The 15,893-nt window shown below is 48.4% G+C and overlaps 7 non-coding genes and 3 pseudogenes across 7 annotated transcripts; all 10 read right to left on the bottom strand.

Annotated features, from left to right (window-relative positions):
- Positions 1-1,460: 1,460 nt before the first annotated feature.
- LOC141235791 (U2 spliceosomal RNA) lies at positions 1,461-1,538 on the bottom strand (annotated as a pseudogene).
- A 1,115-nt stretch (positions 1,539-2,653) lies between these two features.
- Positions 2,654-2,844, bottom strand: LOC141235541 (U2 spliceosomal RNA). The gene has a single exon (XR_012301313.1). It is a non-coding gene; the product is annotated as a U2 spliceosomal RNA (small nuclear RNA).
- Positions 2,845-3,959: 1,115 nt separating this feature from the next.
- LOC141235739 (U2 spliceosomal RNA) lies at positions 3,960-4,141 on the bottom strand. The gene has a single exon (XR_012301505.1). It is a non-coding gene; the product is annotated as a U2 spliceosomal RNA (small nuclear RNA).
- A 506-nt stretch (positions 4,142-4,647) lies between these two features.
- LOC141235801 (U2 spliceosomal RNA) lies at positions 4,648-4,781 on the bottom strand (annotated as a pseudogene).
- Positions 4,782-5,896: 1,115 nt separating this feature from the next.
- On the bottom strand, positions 5,897-6,087 carry LOC141235530 (U2 spliceosomal RNA). The gene has a single exon (XR_012301302.1). It is a non-coding gene; the product is annotated as a U2 spliceosomal RNA (small nuclear RNA).
- A 1,115-nt stretch (positions 6,088-7,202) lies between these two features.
- On the bottom strand, positions 7,203-7,384 carry LOC141235737 (U2 spliceosomal RNA). The gene has a single exon (XR_012301504.1). It is a non-coding gene; the product is annotated as a U2 spliceosomal RNA (small nuclear RNA).
- Positions 7,385-7,890: 506 nt separating this feature from the next.
- Positions 7,891-8,024, bottom strand: LOC141235810 (U2 spliceosomal RNA; annotated as a pseudogene).
- A 1,115-nt stretch (positions 8,025-9,139) lies between these two features.
- LOC141235519 (U2 spliceosomal RNA) lies at positions 9,140-9,330 on the bottom strand. Its single transcript, XR_012301291.1, has one exon. It is a non-coding gene; the product is annotated as a U2 spliceosomal RNA (small nuclear RNA).
- A 1,115-nt stretch (positions 9,331-10,445) lies between these two features.
- Positions 10,446-10,636, bottom strand: LOC141235507 (U2 spliceosomal RNA). The gene has a single exon (XR_012301280.1). It is a non-coding gene; the product is annotated as a U2 spliceosomal RNA (small nuclear RNA).
- Positions 10,637-11,751: 1,115 nt separating this feature from the next.
- On the bottom strand, positions 11,752-11,942 carry LOC141235496 (U2 spliceosomal RNA). Its single transcript, XR_012301269.1, has one exon. It is a non-coding gene; the product is annotated as a U2 spliceosomal RNA (small nuclear RNA).
- Positions 11,943-15,893: the final 3,951 nt, after the last annotated feature.

Below are 15,893 nucleotides of genomic sequence, written 5' to 3'. Positions count from 1 at the left end.
AGGAGTAGGGGAAGGAGGAAGAGGAAGTGGAATCCTCAGCAGGGGTGGCCGGGGTGGGGGGGGATTGGACGGGGGTGGCAGGGGGAGGGATCGAGAGAGGGGTGACAGAACTCTTACCCTCCTTTGACTTTTTCTTCTGCTTCGGAGCTGCTGGGACCGTCGCTGGGGCTTTGGCCACCGACTCCTTGACCGCTTTGGCCTTGGTCGTCTCGGCCTTGGCCGCTGGGGCCTTGGTCGTCGCGTCCTTGACCTTCACAGGCCTGGTCGTCGGGGCCTTGTCCTCCGTAGCTGGGGTCGTCGCAACCACCGATGCCCAGGATCTCTCACGCTTGGGTCAATCCTTGTACAGATGAGCCGCCAGCCCACACAGGTTGCAGGACGTCTTCTTCGGGCAGTCCTTCGAGCTGTGTCCCGTCACTCGACAAATCCTGCAGGCATCCTCCTTGCAGTCCTTCATCTCGTGGCCGTTCTTGCCGCATCTCCTGCAGTTCCGCGGCATGTCCGGGTAATAGATGAGGCCGTAGGAGTTGCCCAGGGAGAATGTCGGGGGCAGGTGCCGAAGTCCGTCTGAGTACGCCAGGTCCCTGTGAAGTCTAACGGTCACCGACCACTTACCTGTCCAGAAGCCGAGTCCATTCAGGATGTGAGAGGGTTCCTTCACAACCAAACAGAAGCGTCTCAGGAAGGTACAGATGTCTTGGCCTGGGGTGTGCGGGTTGCGCATGGAGACTGTGATCCTCCTTTCGTCCCTCTGGATAGGGCAGCTACCTGTAAAGGCAGAGAAAGAATTATCCGGTCCTTTTGCGCTTACCATTTCCCAGAACCTCCTGCAGGTGTTCACAGTGGCGAAGGTGATGAAGAAGATCCCCGTCAAGAAGGTCTGGATGCTGAGGGTGTCCGACCTGGAGAAGCCTCGATCCAGCAGCATCTTCTGGCAGAACACGTCCGAGGACATGTCCGGCACCCTCCCATCCACTTCCTTCAGCTTCAGGGCCACCGTCTGCCGCATCCATGGCTCCAGGGCTGGAGCTTCGTGGCGGGGCTTCTGGGGTCCCTTCTGCTGGCCAGTCGTGGAGGCAGAGTCCTTGGGGTCAGAATCGGCTCCTGGCTGGGCCCTCCTGGCTGTCTCCTGCTCCAGGCTCTTCTTTTCGGCCTTCCTCGCAGCGCTTGCCATGGCTTTCCTCCTGCAGTTACTTCTTGGAGCTGGATCTGGAACTCTTCCCGGAATGGGTGGAGCTATGCAGATTCTTCTCCCGTCGTGTTCTGGACAAATTCCCCGAAAGGTCTTTGTCTCGATGATTTTCTTCCTCGAAGATTCCACAGGACAGCCCGATTCTTCTCCGAGTCTTCGTCTTCTTCTGGATTCTTTAGAGCTTCTTCCTCCCACCGATATCCGCCTTCCTTCTCCGATGTCAGCTGGGCTCCGAAGCTCTTCTCCTTCCGAGTTCGATCGCTCTCGTCAAGTGTAGATCGTAGCTCTTGTGTTCTTAAAAGAACAGATACTACACTTGATCTTAGCCAAAAGGCCGAGAAGCGATAACCAGAATTGGTTTCAAACTACGGAGCCACCCAAGGATCCTGAAAAGTCCATTTGTGGAGATGAGCTCCTGGACTCCCGTTAAGAAGACATGTTGTCAACCTCTAGATCCCTTACATGCCTGCACTTTTCGGCTTGCTGCTGCTGCAATCCACGCGTTTTAGATCTGCATAACTCCACCTCTTTAAACACAGCACCTTCACCCCCTGCTGTTCCCACCCGCCTCAACACCGTTGGAAGGGAGGAGAACCAATTAAGGCGGGGGGTGGGGTGGAACGAGCAGCTGTCTACCCTTAGCAGGAGGGCTCCTGATTACATACCTCTCCTGCTGCTGCTGCTGCTGGCTGTCCAGCAGCAGACTGAAGGTGGCTGCTGCTGTGCACAGGTATATAAAGGCTCAGAGCCTATTATGACACGCGCAGCCAGCGTTCCATTGCCACATTCCATCTACTGCAGGCAGGATACCTGGCTGGCTGAATGTCGCTGAGAAGCTCACAGAGACCGCCATAAGCAACAGTTTAACAGAATGCCACAGACTAATCAACCAAACTTTTTGGGTTGGGTTCTCTTTTATAGTCTGCAGGCATTAAATGAAAGAAGTCAGTGTTCCAGCAGAGGGAGACAACGTTTCAGAAAAGGCATTGTAGCAAACCAAAAAAGAAATTTTAAGCGCAGCAGAGTAACCAGCGCACATACCTGTTAGCTCAGGTGAGTTTAAAAGGCTGCTGTTGATAACAAGGGCATTTGCTAAATAGATGGTGTGTGTGCAACAATATACTGAAAGGTCAATTATATTGTGCAGCTTATCTCACCACCTGTAGTTATTTAGGTGAAAGCTCCAAAATGCTTGCCTAATATGTCTGTTTATCCAAAAGGAAGTAAAAAGGGAGAGCTAGAAAGATAGCATTGCATCACATTACATGGCAATGCAATGCACAGTTGCTGAAGTTGAACCAAAATGAGCTTGTAATCTGGCTTCTGCAACTTTGAACATGAAAAATCCAATGAGGAGAAGAAAAGCAAAGCCAAAGAGTCCATCCCAAAATCCGACAAACAAGCAAAATGAACAAAAAACATTGAATTCAATTCTTTCTGATTTTAGAAACTGCATTAAAGAAGGGGTGCACCGGTCCTGGAGATACTGCAATACCAGGTCAATGCGTGGAGTGGACAGAGCAAGCTCTTTTTCCATCTCCCTGTTCTAAAAATCCATTTAATATATGGTCCCCAGATAGGGGACGTATCAGATATTAAACTGATAAGAACAGATACTACACTTGATCTTAGCCAAAAGGCCGAGAAGCGATAACCAGAATTGGTTTCAAACTACGGAGCCACCCAAGGATCCTGAAAAGTCCATTTGTGGAGATGAGCTCCTGGACTCCCGTTAAGAAGACATGTTGTCAACCTCTAGATCCCTTACATGCCTGCACTTTTCGGCTTGCTGCTGCTGCAATCCACGCGTTTTAGATCTGCATAACTCCACCTCTTTAAACACAGCACCTTCACCCCCTGCTGTTCCCACCCGCCTCAACACCGTTGGAAGGGAGGAGAACCAATTAAGGCGGGGGGAGGGGTGGAACGAGCAGCTGTCTACCCTTAGTAGGAGGGCTCCTGATTACATACCTCTCCTGCTGCTGCTGCTGCTGGCTGTCCAGCAGCAGACTGAAGGTGGCTGCTGCTGTGCACAGGTATATAAAGGCTCAGAGCCTATTATGACATGCGCAGCCAGCGTTCCATTGCCACATTCCATCTACTGCAGGCAGGATACCTGGCTGGCTGAATGTCGCTGAGAAGCTCACAGAGACCGCCATAAGCAACAGTTTAACAGAATGCCACAGACTAATCAACCAAACTTTTTGGGTTGGGTTCTCTTTTATAGTCTGCAGGCATTAAATGAAAGAAGTCAGTGTTCCAGCAGAGGGAGACAACGTTTCAGAAAAGGCATTGTAGCAAACCAAAAAAGAAATTTTAAGCGCAGCAGAGTAACCAGCGCACATACCTGTTAGCTCAGGTGAGTTTAAAAGGCTGCTGTTGATAACAAGGGCATTTGCTAAATAGATGGTGTGTGTGCAACAATATACTGAAAGGTCAATTATATTGTGCAGCTTATCTCACCACCTGTAGTTATTTAGGTGAAAGCTCCAAAATGCTTGCCTAATATGTCTGTTTATCCAAAAGGAAGTAAAAAGGGAGAGCTAGAAAGATAGCATTGCATCACATTACATGGCAATGCAATGCACAGTTGCTGAAGTTGAACCAAAATGAGCTTGTAATCTGGCTTCTGCAACTTTGAACATGAAAAATCCAATGAGGAGAAGAAAAGCAAAGCCAAAGAGTCCATCCCAAAATCCGACAAACAAGCAAAATGAACAAAAAACATTGAATTCAATTCTTTCTGATCTTAGAAACTGCATTAAAGAAGGGGTGCACCGGTCCTGGAGATACTGCAATACCAGGTCAATGCGTGGAGTGGACAGAGCAAGCTCTTTTTCCATCTCCCTGTTCTAAAAATCCATTTAATATATGGTCCCCAGATAGGGGACGTATCAGATATTAAACTGATAAGAACAGATTTTTTGGTTGAAGCTGCATCCAAGGCACTGAAAAATGTGACCGAAGTCACACCAAAACAGCGCACGAGGCGAGGATTCATGTGGACCCTTCCCGGAGGAGAGGGTCCCCAATAAACCATCCCCATCCCTCCGAGCCAGAAGGCCACAGCGAGGGTCAGGGATCTCCGATGCTCTCACTAGCCGAAGCCGGAGAAGAGCCGTTTTCGTGCTCCCAGCTTCCATCTAGGCTGCCACCCTAGTGGAGCTGGAGCCTGTGTTGGTTTCTCAGCCCAAAGCTGACCGGACCTCCGACCGGGTTTATAAAAATTCCCCTTCCTAGCCCGGAGGCCAGGAATAGGGGGGGTTGCTCAGAAAGTATGATTGGCAAAGGTGCGGCGTGCTACGAAGCCAAGTCTTTCTGGGGTTCCCAGTCCCAGTAAGCTTGGACTCCCACCAGGGCGCCTACTCCTGGGGCACATTGCTCCAAAGCCCTCACACTTACCCAGCCTAGTGACTTCGATCCTGGAAGGCCATGTTTTCCATCAGATAACTCTATGAGCCACCTGGCGTACTAACAAGTGCACCAAACCAGTGTGTAATATGCATCAATTTACTAGGGCAGACAAAGGACAAAACTGCCTTTTCAAAAGATACTACACTTGATCTTAGCCAAAAGGCCGAGAAGCGATAACCAGAATTGGTTTCAAACTACGGAGCCACCCAAGGATCCTGAAAAGTCCATTTGTGGAGATGAGCTCCTGGACTCCCGTTAAGAAGACATGTTGTCAACCTCTAGATCCCTTACATGCCTGCACTTTTCGGCTTGCTGCTGCTGCAATCCACGCGTTTTAGATCTGCATAACTCCACCTCTTTAAACACAGCACCTTCACCCCCTGCTGTTCCCACCCGCCTCAACACCGTTGGAAGGGAGGAGAACCAATTAAGGCGGGGGGTGGGGTGGAACGAGCAGCTGTCTACCCTTAGCAGGAGGGCTCCTGATTACATACCTCTCCTGCTGCTGCTGCTGCTGGCTGTCCAGCAGCAGACTGAAGGTGGCTGCTGCTGTGCACAGGTATATAAAGGCTCAGAGCCTATTATGACACGCGCAGCCAGCGTTCCATTGCCACATTCCATCTACTGCAGGCAGGATACCTGGCTGGCTGAATGTCGCTGAGAAGCTCACAGAGACCGCCATAAGCAACAGTTTAACAGAATGCCACAGACTAATCAACCAAACTTTTTGGGTTGGGTTCTCTTTTATAGTCTGCAGGCATTAAATGAAAGAAGTCAGTGTTCCAGCAGAGGGAGACAACGTTTCAGAAAAGGCATTGTAGCAAACCAAAAAAGAAATTTTAAGCGCAGCAGAGTAACCAGCGCACATACCTGTTAGCTCAGGTGAGTTTAAAAGGCTGCTGTTGATAACAAGGGCATTTGCTAAATAGATGGTGTGTGTGCAACAATATACTGAAAGGTCAATTATATTGTGCAGCTTATCTCACCACCTGTAGTTATTTAGGTGAAAGCTCCAAAATGCTTGCCTAATATGTCTGTTTATCCAAAAGGAAGTAAAAAGGGAGAGCTAGAAAGATAGCATTGCATCACATTACATGGCAATGCAATGCACAGTTGCTGAAGTTGAACCAAAATGAGCTTGTAATCTGGCTTCTGCAACTTTGAACATGAAAAATCCAATGAGGAGAAGAAAAGCAAAGCCAAAGAGTCCATCCCAAAATCCGACAAACAAGCAAAATGAACAAAAAACATTGAATTCAATTCTTTCTGATTTTAGAAACTGCATTAAAGAAGGGGTGCACCGGTCCTGGAGATACTGCAATACCAGGTCAATGCGTGGAGTGGACAGAGCAAGCTCTTTTTCCATCTCCCTGTTCTAAAAATCCATTTAATATATGGTCCCCAGATAGGGGACGTATCAGATATTAAACTGATAAGAACAGATACTACACTTGATCTTAGCCAAAAGGCCGAGAAGCGATAACCAGAATTGGTTTCAAACTACGGAGCCACCCAAGGATCCTGAAAAGTCCATTTGTGGAGATGAGCTCCTGGACTCCCGTTAAGAAGACATGTTGTCAACCTCTAGATCCCTTACATGCCTGCACTTTTCGGCTTGCTGCTGCTGCAATCCACGCGTTTTAGATCTGCATAACTCCACCTCTTTAAACACAGCACCTTCACCCCCTGCTGTTCCCACCCGCCTCAACACCGTTGGAAGGGAGGAGAACCAATTAAGGCGGGGGGAGGGGTGGAACGAGCAGCTGTCTACCCTTAGTAGGAGGGCTCCTGATTACATACCTCTCCTGCTGCTGCTGCTGCTGGCTGTCCAGCAGCAGACTGAAGGTGGCTGCTGCTGTGCACAGGTATATAAAGGCTCAGAGCCTATTATGACACGCGCAGCCAGCGTTCCATTGCCACATTCCATCTACTGCAGGCAGGATACCTGGCTGGCTGAATGTCGCTGAGAAGCTCACAGAGACCGCCATAAGCAACAGTTTAACAGAATGCCACAGACTAATCAACCAAACTTTTTGGGTTGGGTTCTCTTTTATAGTCTGCAGGCATTAAATGAAAGAAGTCAGTGTTCCAGCAGAGGGAGACAACGTTTCAGAAAAGGCATTGTAGCAAACCAAAAAAGAAATTTTAAGCGCAGCAGAGTAACCAGCGCACATACCTGTTAGCTCAGGTGAGTTTAAAAGGCTGCTGTTGATAACAAGGGCATTTGCTAAATAGATGGTGTGTGTGCAACAATATACTGAAAGGTCAATTATATTGTGCAGCTTATCTCACCACCTGTAGTTATTTAGGTGAAAGCTCCAAAATGCTTGCCTAATATGTCTGTTTATCCAAAAGGAAGTAAAAAGGGAGAGCTAGAAAGATAGCATTGCATCACATTACATGGCAATGCAATGCACAGTTGCTGAAGTTGAACCAAAATGAGCTTGTAATCTGGCTTCTGCAACTTTGAACATGAAAAATCCAATGAGGAGAAGAAAAGCAAAGCCAAAGAGTCCATCCCAAAATCCGACAAACAAGCAAAATGAACAAAAAACATTGAATTCAATTCTTTCTGATTTTAGAAACTGCATTAAAGAAGGGGTGCACCGGTCCTGGAGATACTGCAATACCAGGTCAATGCGTGGAGTGGACAGAGCAAGCTCTTTTTCCATCTCCCTGTTCTAAAAATCCATTTAATATATGGTCCCCAGATAGGGGACGTATCAGATATTAAACTGATAAGAACAGATTTTTTGGTTGAAGCTGCATCCAAGGCACTGAAAAATGTGACCGAAGTCACACCAAAACAGCGCACGAGGCGAGGATTCATGTGGACCCTTCCCGGAGGAGAGGGTCCCCAATAAACCATCCCCATCCCTCCGAGCCAGAAGGCCACAGCGAGGGTCAGGGATCTCCGATGCTCTCACTAGCCGAAGCCGGAGAAGAGCCGTTTTCGTGCTCCCAGCTTCCATCTAGGCTGCCACCCTAGTGGAGCTGGAGCCTGTGTTGGTTTCTCAGCCCAAAGCTGACCGGACCTCCGACCGGGTTTATAAAAATTCCCCTTCCTAGCCCGGAGGCCAGGAATAGGGGGGGTTGCTCAGAAAGTATGATTGGCAAAGGTGCGGCGTGCTACGAAGCCAAGTCTTTCTGGGGTTCCCAGTCCCAGTAAGCTTGGACTCCCACCAGGGCGCCTACTCCTGGGGCACATTGCTCCAAAGCCCTCACACTTACCCAGCCTAGTGACTTCGATCCTGGAAGGCCATGTTTTCCATCAGATAACTCTATGAGCCACCTGGCGTACTAACAAGTGCACCAAACCAGTGTGTAATATGCATCAATTTACTAGGGCAGACAAAGGACAAAACTGCCTTTTCAAAAGATACTACCCTTGATCTTAGCCAAAAGGCCGAGAAGCGATAACCAGAATTGGTTTCAAACTACGGAGCCACCCAAGGATCCTGAAAAGTCCATTTGTGGAGATGAGCTCCTGGACTCCCGTTAAGAAGACATGTTGTCAACCTCTAGATCCCTTACATGCCTGCACTTTTCGGCTTGCTGCTGCTGCAATCCACGCGTTTTAGATCTGCATAACTCCACCTCTTTAAACACAGCACCTTCACCCCCTGCTGTTCCCACCCGCCTCAACACCGTTGGAAGGGAGGAGAACCAATTAAGGCGGGGGGTGGGGTGGAACGAGCAGCTGTCTACCCTTAGCAGGAGGGCTCCTGATTACATACCTCTCCTGCTGCTGCTGCTGCTGGCTGTCCAGCAGCAGACTGAAGGTGGCTGCTGCTGTGCACAGGTATATAAAGGCTCAGAGCCTATTATGACACGCGCAGCCAGCGTTCCATTGCCACATTCCATCTACTGCAGGCAGGATACCTGGCTGGCTGAATGTCGCTGAGAAGCTCACAGAGACCGCCATAAGCAACAGTTTAACAGAATGCCACAGACTAATCAACCAAACTTTTTGGGTTGGGTTCTCTTTTATAGTCTGCAGGCATTAAATGAAAGAAGTCAGTGTTTCAGCAGAGGGAGACAACGTTTCAGAAAAGGCATTGTAGCAAACCAAAAAAGAAATTTTAAGCGCAGCAGAGTAACCAGCGCACATACCTGTTAGCTCAGGTGAATTTAAAAGGCTGCTGTTGATAACAAGGGCATTTGCTAAATAGATGGTGTGTGTGCAACAATATACTGAAAGGTCAATTATATTGTGCAGCTTATCTCACCACCTGTAGTTATTTAGGTGAAAGCTCCAAAATGCTTGCCTAATATGTCTGTTTATCCAAAAGGAAGTAAAAAGGGAGAGCTAGAAAGATAGCATTGCATCACATTACATGGCAATGCAATGCACAGTTGCTGAAGTTGAACCAAAATGAGCTTGTAATCTGGCTTCTGCAACTTTGAACATGAAAAATCCAATGAGGAGAAGAAAAGCAAAGCCAAAGAGTCCATCCCAAAATCCGACAAACAAGCAAAATGAACAAAAAACATTGAATTCAATTCTTTCTGATTTTAGAAACTGCATTAAAGAAGGGGTGCACCGGTCCTGGAGATACTGCAATACCAGGTCAATGCGTGGAGTGGACAGAGCAAGCTCTTTTTCCATCTCCCTGTTCTAAAAATCCATTTAATATATGGTCCCCAGATAGGGGACGTATCAGATATTAAACTGATAAGAACAGATACTACACTTGATCTTAGCCAAAAGGCCGAGAAGCGATAACCAGAATTGGTTTCAAACTACGGAGCCACCCAAGGATCCTGAAAAGTCCATTTGTGGAGATGAGCTCCTGGACTCCCGTTAAGAAGACATGTTGTCAACCTCTAGATCCCTTACATGCCTGCACTTTTCGGCTTGCTGCTGCTGCAATCCACGCGTTTTAGATCTGCATAACTCCACCTCTTTAAACACAGCACCTTCACCCCCTGCTGTTCCCACCCGCCTCAACACCGTTGGAAGGGAGGAGAACCAATTAAGGCGGGGGGTGGGGTGGAACGAGCAGCTGTCTACCCTTAGCAGGAGGGCTCCTGATTACATACCTCTCCTGCTGCTGCTGCTGCTGGCTGTCCAGCAGCAGACTGAAGGTGGCTGCTGCTGTGCACAGGTATATAAAGGCTCAGAGCCTATTATGACACGCGCAGCCAGCGTTCCATTGCCACATTCCATCTACTGCAGGCAGGATACCTGGCTGGCTGAATGTCGCTGAGAAGCTCACAGAGACCGCCATAAGCAACAGTTTAACAGAATGCCACAGACTAATCAACCAAACTTTTTGGGTTGGGTTCTCTTTTATAGTCTGCAGGCATTAAATGAAAGAAGTCAGTGTTCCAGCAGAGGGAGACAACGTTTCAGAAAAGGCATTGTAGCAAACCAAAAAAGAAATTTTAAGCGCAGCAGAGTAACCAGCGCACATACCTGTTAGCTCAGGTGAGTTTAAAAGGCTGCTGTTGATAACAAGGGCATTTGCTAAATAGATGGTGTGTGTGCAACAATATACTGAAAGGTCAATTATATTGTGCAGCTTATCTCACCACCTGTAGTTATTTAGGTGAAAGCTCCAAAATGCTTGCCTAATATGTCTGTTTATCCAAAAGGAAGTAAAAAGGGAGAGCTAGAAAGATAGCATTGCATCACATTACATGGCAATGCAATGCACAGTTGCTGAAGTTGAACCAAAATGAGCTTGTAATCTGGCTTCTGCAACTTTGAACATGAAAAATCCAATGAGGAGAAGAAAAGCAAAGCCAAAGAGTCCATCCCAAAATCCGACAAACAAGCAAAATGAACAAAAAACATTGAATTCAATTCTTTCTGATTTTAGAAACTGCATTAAAGAAGGGGTGCACCGGTCCTGGAGATACTGCAATACCAGGTCAATGCGTGGAGTGGACAGAGCAAGCTCTTTTTCCATCTCCCTGTTCTAAAAATCCATTTAATATATGGTCCCCAGATAGGGGACGTATCAGATATTAAACTGATAAGAACAGATACTACACTTGATCTTAGCCAAAAGGCCGAGAAGCGATAACCAGAATTGGTTTCAAACTACGGAGCCACCCAAGGATCCTGAAAAGTCCATTTGTGGAGATGAGCTCCTGGACTCCCGTTAAGAAGACATGTTGTCAACCTCTAGATCCCTTACATGCCTGCACTTTTCGGCTTGCTGCTGCTGCAATCCACGCGTTTTAGATCTGCATAACTCCACCTCTTTAAACACAGCACCTTCACCCCCTGCTGTTCCCACCCGCCTCAACACCGTTGGAAGGGAGGAGAACCAATTAAGGCGGGGGGTGGGGTGGAACGAGCAGCTGTCTACCCTTAGCAGGAGGGCTCCTGATTACATACCTCTCCTGCTGCTGCTGCTGCTGGCTGTCCAGCAGCAGACTGAAGGTGGCTGCTGCTGTGCACAGGTATATAAAGGCTCAGAGCCTATTATGACACGCGCAGCCAGCGTTCCATTGCCACATTCCATCTACTGCAGGCAGGATACCTGGCTGGCTGAATGTCGCTGAGAAGCTCACAGAGACCGCCATAAGCAACAGTTTAACAGAATGCCACAGACTAATCAACCAAACTTTTTGGGTTGGGTTCTCTTTTATAGTCTGCAGGCATTAAATGAAAGAAGTCAGTGTTCCAGCAGAGGGAGACAACGTTTCAGAAAAGGCATTGTAGCAAACCAAAAAAGAAATTTTAAGCGCAGCAGAGTAACCAGCGCACATACCTGTTAGCTCAGGTGAGTTTAAAAGGCTGCTGTTGATAACAAGGGCATTTGCTAAATAGATGGTGTGTGTGCAACAATATACTGAAAGGTCAATTATATTGTGCAGCTTATCTCACCACCTGTAGTTATTTAGGTGAAAGCTCCAAAATGCTTGCCTAATATGTCTGTTTATCCAAAAGGAAGTAAAAAGGGAGAGCTAGAAAGATAGCATTGCATCACATTACATGGCAATGCAATGCACAGTTGCTGAAGTTGAACCAAAATGAGCTTGTAATCTGGCTTCTGCAACTTTGAACATGAAAAATCCAATGAGGAGAAGAAAAGCAAAGCCAAAGAGTCCATCCCAAAATCCGACAAACAAGCAAAATGAACAAAAAACATTGAATTCAATTCTTTCTGATTTTAGAAACTGCATTAAAGAAGGGGTGCACCGGTCCTGGAGATACTGCAATACCAGGTCAATGCGTGGAGTGGACAGAGCAAGCTCTTTTTCCATCTCCCTGTTCTAAAAATCCATTTAATATATGGTCCCCAGATAGGGGACGTATCAGATATTAAACTGATAAGAACAGATACTACACTTGATCTTAGCCAAAAGGCCGAGAAGCGATAACCAGAATTGGTTTCAAACTACGGAGCCACCCAAGGATCCTGAAAAGTCCATTTGTGGAGATGAGCTCCTGGACTCCCGTTAAGAAGACATGTTGTCAACCTCTAGATCCCTTACATGCCTGCACTTTTCGGCTTGCTGCTGCTGCAATCCACGCGTTTTAGATCTGCATAACTCCACCTCTTTAAACACAGCACCTTCACCCCCTGCTGTTCCCACCCGCCTCAACACCGTTGGAAGGGAGGAGAACCAATTAAGGCGGGGGGTGGGGTGGAACGAGCAGCTGTCTACCCTTAGCAGGAGGGCTCCTGATTACATACCTCTCCTGCTGCTGCTGCTGCTGGCTGTCCAGCAGCAGACTGAAGGTGGCTGCTGCTGTGCACAGGTATATAAAGGCTCAGAGCCTATTATGACACGCGCAGCCAGCGTTCCATTGCCACATTCCATCTACTGCAGGCAGGATACCTGGCTGGCTGAATGTCGCTGAGAAGCTCACAGAGACCGCCATAAGCAAGAGAGAAGCACAAGAGGGGGGCTCCGAGGGGGCTCCTACCGGCCGGGCCCCATACTGGAGTCAGGGCAGTCATGCCCTGATGGCGGCCCTGCTGGAGGCTGGAGGGGCCCCCTCTCCCCGCGGACCGGCTGAAAAACCCCAACGGCCCGGTCCTGGTCCGCGGACCGGCGGTTGGGGACCTCTGAACTAATTGACAACTCTGGAGTTGTTTGCACAAAAAACAATGAATGGGAACCGAGCAGAGCTGAGTGGCCAAACTGTGGTATTAGCCCAAAAGTATTGACTGGGTTAGATGCAGAAAAAAAATATTTTGAATTTGCAACCTGGTGGAGGTTAGTATAGATGGACTAATAGAACAAGTCCCACACACTGCTACAAGCCAAAATATTTTTTTTTCAGAGCAAGATGCAGATAAAAATTATTTTGAATTTCCAACCTGGTGTAGGTAAGTATAGATGGACTAATAGAATGATGCTATGCCTAAAAGGTTTTCCTTCACTAGGTGCAGTAAAAAAATTTGCATTCTATACACAGGTGGTGTAGCTTGCAACACAGATAGGCTACTCCACTGACTAACACACACTGCAAGAGGCCAAAAAGGATTTGCTTTGCTAGATTTAGCCAAATGCTGTGAAAAAAACTTGCACAGCACTAGTACAGACCTGCCTGGCAAAAAGTGATAGGAACTGATGTAACCTAGTCCTCAAAAGGACTGCAATCACAACTATTCCCTACTCCCAAGCTATCTGTAGATTTGTGCGAAAATTGGCTTGAAATTAACACAAAGTATAGCGCACACAGCAACAGCAGTGCAGTCTAACACGCAGCTGCAGCAGTGAGAAAATGGTGGTGACGGGGAAAATGGCTGGGTCTTATAGGGCAAGGACATGTGACATACACTGCCAATGACACATGCCCTTGCTTGTGTGAAAAAAAGCAGTTCGCTCCGTGTGTGCGCTGCTGATAGGCTGACAGATTGCACCTCCCTACTGTAAATGCGGGAAAGAGAAAAAAAAATGGAGATCTTCATTATTTATGCAGAGATCCATCCCCTGCCCCTCCCCCCACCCCACTGTACTCAAACTGCGTATTAACATTAATTTTCAGCATTACTGAGAAAAAATCCAGTTATGATTTTGGTGCACGAACAGTTATCGAACATAACCTCGAACAGCCGAATTTTTCTCAAATTGTTCGTGTTCGCCGAACGGCTCGAACACCGCCCAAAACAGCTCGAAGTTGAGATTGGCGAACAGTTCGAGTCGAACACCGCTCCTCTCTACTGAAAAGGAGTCAGCCAAGTCCTTGTGGCATAGCTGTGGCCTGGCCATACACTATTTGGCTAGCAGCCATCTCTCCCAACATACAGATGAGTTCTCATGTGTTCTGTGGGGAGGAGGGTAATCGCCTGCCTCTAAGCAATTTGTGCCTAGAGAACAAGGAGCGGGTATTTGAACTGAACATTTGTTAGGGCAGCTAGATTAGCCAGATATTAGCCCACTTTAATCAAACAGAAAACAATGGGACTTGTAATTGTGGTGCCCCTGATGGTTCAGTCACCACAGAGATAGTGCACCTCACCCAGAGGTGTGGAGTCTCCTTCTCTCAGGTGAGGAGTGTTAGAACCTTGCTCTTAGGTTTTTTCCTTTGCTGGTCACATGACCTTGTTGGCCTATATTATCCTGCTCCGCCCTTCTGGCTTTGCTGGACTTCATTGTATAACTACTTTCTAGCTAGCCTGTGCTCTGTATCTAACTCTGTTAGTTTGCTTGGTCTACGGACCTCTATGTTCTATATATTTTGTTTGTTCGTCTGTCTGCTACTATTTCTGTTAGGAGGTGTCCCATTTTCCTCCCAGTCCTTAGTACTTGTAGGGATTCCTTCCCCACATCTATAGGTCTCCGTACAGACTAGCTTAGGACTTTAGCAGGTCTGATCGCAGGATCAGGTTCCCTGTTACATCGTAGGGATTCAGCTGAGTTCTATCGTAGGGACAGATCTCCTCTCTTTCCTTAGCTCTGGTAGCAGAACATAACAAGGAGGGAGTGCTGCCCAGAACCCCAACACCCGCATTCAACACTACACTGCTCCAGGCCGGCTGGAGGGGCAACATGCATGAGCGCAACTGCTGAGCCCTGTCCCAGGCTGGAGTAGGGGGAACCCAGAGGTAGGGGGAACCAGTAGTGGGTGTGGGTGGAGGAAGTAGTTTAAGGGAGCACTATAGTAGTAGGTATATAAAGGGGAGCCATTTTAGGGTGGCAGGAGAGTTCGGTAGAGGAGTCAGTGGAGAACAGTCAGGGATCAGAGTCTCTTTAGGAGCTCTGCTCCACAAGCAGGGCCCAGTGCTAGAGGCCCAGGAGGGGAGCAGAGGAGTAGGCTCCGATCTAAGGAAGGGATCCTAGGGGGTACGGCGAGTGCAGGACGGCACCCGTATGCCCCGCATCTGTCAGAAGACAGGGATCGTAAGCCGCAGGAAGGGGACGGACCCCTGGTCCAGCCGTGTAACTCCAGGTCTTAGCTGGGAGGCTTCTGGCTTATATAGTCAGTTGCTGAAGCCTCATTCTAATCCCCGTGAGGGACAAGCAGGTCCGGGAACTCCAACGTACAGGAGGGGCTTCAGAGCACCCAAATGGGATTGAGAGTGGGAAGCACAGGGCAGGAGGGAGACAGACCCAGTGTGAAGACTGTCTAGCTAGGAACACAGAAAGTGGAGTTCTGTCAGGTGCTCCTAATCTACCTGAGGAAGTGCTGAACCCCTGCCTGGTGAACGCAGCGCGACGTGGGGAGGCTGACAACTGTACAGTGCACCAATGGAACTGTCATAAGAACTGTGAGAAAAGACTCGGATGACTGCATCACACTGCCTCCGTCCATTCTTTATCTGCGCCATCTTTCCCTCCCTGCACTACAACGCCCAGTGCAACTTTCACCGCCTTACACTGCCCAGGAGCAAGCTCTACCTGTGGAGAGCCACACCATCCCTGCTGCCGTAACATCAGCTCCAGAGGACTGCTCCGCAGCGGCAGCTCCATTTGGCTGCATTCCACAGGTGGCGTCACAAACACTTTCCCCAGATCCTCCAATATCTTCCCCTTTTTACTGACCGCCCTGGGTCACGGACCGGGCCAGCCACGGTGATATCCCCTATACCGGCATCCATAGGCCCAGCTGCCAGGGGGCGCGTTAGCTCTGGAGTCATGAACAAGATAAGTGACCAACCCGTTATCGGTGGGTGAAGTGTGCCTAAAGAACTGTGTAATGATACTGAATGTGGTGCCCGCCCCAGAAGAACGGGCGCCATTATGTGCGTGATCAAAGACAACAGTATGGAACCTCCCATCGTGGGCCAGGTCCCAGAATGGCGCCAAAAGCATACCCTGCCCCTTGCAACTGTGACTGTCCGCATAGATGTGTCCGTCAAGGCAGGGAGGCCGTCAC

Source organism: Phyllobates terribilis, unplaced genomic scaffold, assembly GCF_046119375.1.
Source record: "Phyllobates terribilis strain yellow unplaced genomic scaffold, ASM4611937v1 Scaffold_682__1_contigs__length_827410, whole genome shotgun sequence".
In the NCBI taxonomy this organism is placed as follows: domain Eukaryota; kingdom Metazoa; phylum Chordata; class Amphibia; order Anura; family Dendrobatidae; genus Phyllobates; species Phyllobates terribilis.
Note: the sequence above shows the minus strand (reverse complement) of the source record. Positions and strands in the feature narration are given on the sequence as shown.